The sequence below is a fragment of the Ailuropoda melanoleuca genome, chromosome 12, assembly GCF_002007445.2.
Source record: "Ailuropoda melanoleuca isolate Jingjing chromosome 12, ASM200744v2, whole genome shotgun sequence".
Taxonomy (NCBI): domain Eukaryota; kingdom Metazoa; phylum Chordata; class Mammalia; order Carnivora; family Ursidae; genus Ailuropoda; species Ailuropoda melanoleuca.
In genome coordinates, this window is record NC_048229.1 from 17,030,655 (window position 1) to 17,035,869 (window position 5,215).

Consider the following 5,215-nt stretch of genomic DNA (forward strand, 5'->3'; position numbering starts at 1 on the left):
AATACTTCGGCTCCAATAATCGCAACTCCACGTCTAGCCCTGGCAGAGGAGGGACCTGGAGTTCTGCCGCCCGTGTCTCTGGGATACGGCAGCAAAGGGCCACGCATCCTTATGGCCCCAATAGGCGTCGCCTTGAGTCTCTCCTTGGCCTCATGCACCCAGCATCCAAGAATGGCATTAGGCTGGCCGGCTGGCCGCTGGAGGTCCTGTCCTGTATCTCTGGCCTCCCCACAGGGCTGCCAGGCTGACCAGGCCCACAGTGGCTCAGGGAACAACCCTCCCCTCCCCCAGGGTGGCAGCAGGAAGAGGGAAGAAAGAGGATCGTCTCCAGCTGGCCCGAGAGACAGACCTCCTTGTCCCCATCAGCCCTCCCGCCCTCCCTCCCCGGAGGGCTGTCCACAGGGGCTTGGGATCAGCCAGAAAAGTCAGGCAACTTTTCAGGGACCAGAAGGAGGAGAGGGGAGGTCTCCCAGCCTGTGAGCAGCACAGCGCCAAGCCCCACCCCTCGCTGTGCCCTGTCCATAAGTCCAGATTTTGACCCTGAGCTCCAGTCCCCGTTGGCGGGCAGAGGGCTGAGGACAGGACGCCCCAGAATCAGGAGACTCCCCTTAGGAGATAAGATCCTGCGTCTGCGGCAGCTGCCTCTTCAGGAAGCTTGACGATTGATCCAGGTGAGTGGGGGTGGTGGGGCACCAGGACTCAAGGTCCTCTGAGCGTTAAGGAGAAGGCTCCACATTAGAGCCCAAGGCGGGTGACAGCTAGGCAGCTGGTCAGGAACACAGGCAGCAGGTGCCTTCACCTCTCCAGAACTCCTTCTCCTCATCTGGAAGACAGGGATCATAATCACCTCTTATAGGGTTAATCTGAGTATCAAAAGAGGTTATGAACGGAAAGTGCTTAGCACAGAACTGAGCACATAGCAAGGACTCAATAAATGGTCATTATTATTTGCCAACAGGGGACTGGTAGCCTGGTTGTAAAGCATTTTTAGATACTGTTCCTTTTAAGCGTAAATCGTGAAAATATCAACCACAGAAGAAGTAGCCATATGGCACAAGCTGATTTTGTTCACTCAAATACCTTGCCCGTGATTTGTTGATTTTTTTTAACACGTCTCCTATTTTTTTTTTTTTTGCCACATGCAAATAGCAATCAAAGGCACGAGCTGCCCCAAATTCCTTTTGAGGGACAAGGGAGGTTATAAGCAAACAAACACGCTCCTGAAAAGCAAGCAGAAAGCCTCAGGTGCCGACTTCCTGCCTGCTGCCTAATAGTTACACAGCACGGTTGCAGAAAGCTCAGAAAGAACAGGGTCCAGATCCCAGGGCCGTCCCACACTGGCTCCGTGACTTCGGGAGAGTGACTTCCTCTCCCTGAACCTCAGTCCCACGTCTGTAGAACCCCCCAGAGCAGTCGAAAGGATGAAGCGAGAGGACATCTGTCCTGAATCTACCCGTGTGGCGAGCGGCAGATGCCCCAAATTCCCCTCCCGCCCCACACTTACGGAGACGTCACAATTCCACACGCACGCAAAGAAATGGGAGAACCTGGGCATCTTCCTGAATGCACGCGCCAAGCACGCTCGGTGGACGTAATGACAGGAGACAGGGAGAAGGGCGACACTAACAGGAACGCCAGCAACAACGAGAAATGGCTGACCTAGTAATCGAGCCGTGTGTCTGCGAGTCCGCAAGTTCATTATCCCCGTGCATGCGTGATTTTACCTGGGGCTGCAGCTGTCAGATCCTACAGCTTGGCTCCTGCTTCTCAGAAGAACCGCGTGCATTTATACTGGACTTGAATGCACACACACACGGTTGCTATCATCAGCCTCAGATCTGATTCGTGCAGTTCAAGATGTTTGGCTTAGGAAACACATTTTTTCCTTCTCAATTCTATGCCTACCCGCAACACACTAAAAATTCAGACACACGTTGTATGTTATGGGTTCTTTTAACACAGGACCCTGAAATATTGGCAGATTTTTTCAAATAGGGTGATTTGCCAGCCTCTCATGGTGCTGTTGAGGGACACGGACTTGTGAGTCGGGCTGTGCTGGGCTCTGCTTCTCACCACCAGCTGGGTGTCTGAGCCTCACTTGCTTCATCTGGAAAATGGGCATAATGACAAACCCGAGGGTTGTCAGAAGATGAAAGCAGATAAAGCACGTCAAGCTCTTAGCATGGTGACTGGAACATACTAACAGGGCTAGTGTCATCTCTGTGTTGACAGTTCTTTTCCTGATTCGACCTATTCTTGCCTTTTACAGAGCTTTATCACCCCAAGACCCCACAAAGCCTTTTATCACGAACATGTCATTTTGGTTGAGTCTCTCCGCTTTCCAGGCCTCAGTTTCCCCATCTGCATGACACAGTCTAACTCCTCTTTAGCATTTTACGCTCTGGAGAAACGGAGTCCCGCGCTGTTACTTGTCCCTCTTTATCTTGGCCCTCTGGTCCCAGATGTTGTTCTGGGTGTCCTTCACACTCTTGGGCACGTGGCCCTGCTCCTAACCGGAGCCTTTGACACACCTGACCAGCCTGCTTATCGGGGACCTGCCGCGTGCCTGCCTTGTTTCGGTCCGAGGCCTCTTTCTCCCTGCCTAGAAACCTCTGAAGGGTTTTCACAATCTCCTTCTCATCCCTCACAATCTCTACCATAGAAGCAGCCCCTCTTTGTCTCTGTCCTTTGCTGGTTTTCTAGGTGGCACGAGAATAGGAAAAAACAGCAACAACAACAAAACCTCGTGCCCTGGAAAAGGCAGAGCTGGGCTCTCCCCCCACCTTTCCTCCGACCCTTGTTATGACCTCGAATAACGTAGCTTCCTCTCTCTGCCCTTGGTTCCCTAACCTGTGAACTGGGCGGGTGACAATCACAGCTGTCATTTATGAGCTCCCCAGCACTTCACCAGTATTTTCTCTTTTGATCCTCATAAGAACTAACTTCCTTCCTTCCTTCCTTCCTTCCTTCCTTTCTTCCTTCCTTCCTTCCTTCGTCCCTGCCATAGGCAAGGCACTATCCCAGGCCCCGGGGATAGAGCAGTAGATAGAAGTCCCTGCCTGGGGCCCAGTCGGTTAAGTGTCTGACTCCTGGTTTCGGCTCAGGTCGTGATGTCACGGGTTGTGAGATTGAGCCCCACGTCAGGCCCCATGCTTGAGCTTCTCTCCCTCTGCCCCCCCAACCTGTGCACACACTCACTCTCTCTCTCTCTCTCAAATAAATAAATAAATCTTAAAAAAAGAAATGTCCCTGTCCTCCAGGAGCTGATATTCTGGTGGGGAGACAATGGGCAGGGGGCTTTGCTAACCCTTACCCGTTCACCGAAGAGGAAATAGAGGCTCAGTCAGGATGACCAACTCATCCCCGTTTGCCCCAGGACTCTCCTGGTTTTCACTCTCAGAGTCCACATCCTGGGAACACCCTGAGTCCCGGGAAACTGAGGAGATTGGTCACCCTTGCTCAGTGAAGTTAAACGACTTGCCCAGGGACACACAGCTGGTATGTGCCAGAGCCAGGCTATGAACCTAGGTATGTCTGACCCCCAGGCTGGACTGTTACTGCCGCCTCCTGGATCCATTTGGGGAATTTGGAAATTACAGGAAAGCCCTCTATTTTCACCTTCTTGTTAATGCACAAAAGTGGTCAACTCCTCCGAGTTATGCAGAGTCAGAAGGCCCAGAGAGGGCAAGTAACTTGGTCAAGGCCACACAGAGAGTCAGACGTGAAGCCAGGTCTGACTCTCTCTTCTTCCTCTTCTGCTCCCCCCAGTGTTCTTTCCCTTGTTATCTTCAAGATGCCTGGGGGAAAGAAGGAGGTCACCACGTACTGAGGGCCTACTCTGTGCCAGGCGCTGCATCAGAAACTTCTGCCAAGCTAGTGGATTCATTTTCAGGGTGACCTTGTGAGCTCAGGGTTACCCTTAGTTTACAGATGGGGAGATTGAATCTCCTGAGGCCAAGTAGGGGGAGGAAGGATGGGGGGAGGCTAGGGGTGCCCGAGAGGGTCTGCCCCTGCACCCAAGCCTTGCAGCGGGAAGGAGAATGGCCCAGAGGAGTGATGTCTTTCCGTTTCCTGGTTTTATCTCCAACTTGGCTGCTGAAGCCCCAGTGGAGTCCAGCTCTTGTGGGCTGGAGCTGTTTTTCCCTTTTACAAAACTAGGCCATATTGAGAATGTCCTGCCGTTCAGGGCCACAGGGTTGCCAGGAGGCTCCGTCTGTGGGAAGAGGGCTGTGAGTGTCGAGGAGGGAAAGTTGAATTTAGCCCTTCCGGGCATAAAAAGTCCCCTTGTTCTGCCTCAGCAGGAGCCGACAGGGTATTTCCCTGCTGTGCGGGGGGCCCAAGCTGCTTCAAGGTCAAAAGCTAGGCCTTTTAAACTTCTGAGGACCCAGCCATCGCAGCCCCCAAGGCTGGCGTAAGTGGGAGTGCAGGAAGACCTGAGTTCTAAAGTCAGACATTGCACCCATTGCTCCCAGCTCGGCGCATAGTAGGCGTGCCGTAAGTGGGTTTTGAGTTTACTTGAACTGAAATTAAATCCCAGCAACATCGCTTACTGGCTGTGTGACCTCAGGTAACTTACTTGGCCTCTCTGAGCCTCCTTTTCCTCATCCGAACAACGGGGCCAATAACACCAGCCCCAGCCTCCTAAAGAACGTGGGGAGAAGCACTTAGCACTGGGGTTGGCACACAGCAGGTGCTCCATAAATGTCAGTAAACTACTCCTTTTGCACTTGACCCTATGTTGAGGTTTCTACACTGGCCCTCTTGTTAAAACTCCCATCTTTTCTCCAAGGTGTGAGTTATTTTTCCCTTTTCCCAGAAGGTGAAGGCTCATGAGCGTCCTGCCCAAAGTCAGTGGCCAGTAGGTGGCAGAGTTGAGGCATGAGCATTGAAGTTAGAGCCCATGGTTCTAACCACCAGCTTCCCAGCCTACAGCTGGCCAGACGCTCTGCTCGGCCCTATTTATTTATGTTCCTGGCTTGGGGCAGGATATCTGGGAAAGGCTCCCCAACCAAAGCTGCATCACTTACCAGCTGTGTGACCTTGGGCAAGTTGCTTTCCCTCTGTTTCAATTTTTCCATTTCTTTTCTTTTTTTTTAAAGATTTTATTTATTTATTTGACAGAGACAGCCAGTGAGAGAGGGAACACAAGCAGGGGGACTGGGAGAGGAAGAAGCAGTCTCCCAGCAGAGGAGCCTGATGTGGGGCTCGATCCCAT

General features: G+C 52.4%; 1 protein-coding gene across 2 annotated transcripts in view; it reads left to right on the top strand.

The window, feature by feature from the left end:
- Positions 1-545: 545 nt before the first annotated feature.
- Positions 546-5,215, top strand: part of DAO (D-amino acid oxidase) — a 17,551-nt gene continuing 12,881 nt past the window's right edge. The window contains exon 1 of one of the 2 annotated variants that reach the window (XM_034639425.1): positions 546-671. The gene's annotated coding sequence lies outside the window, so the exon portion shown is untranslated. The remainder of the gene's footprint in view (positions 672-5,215) is intronic. The other variant, XM_034639423.1, reaches the window with a different exon arrangement.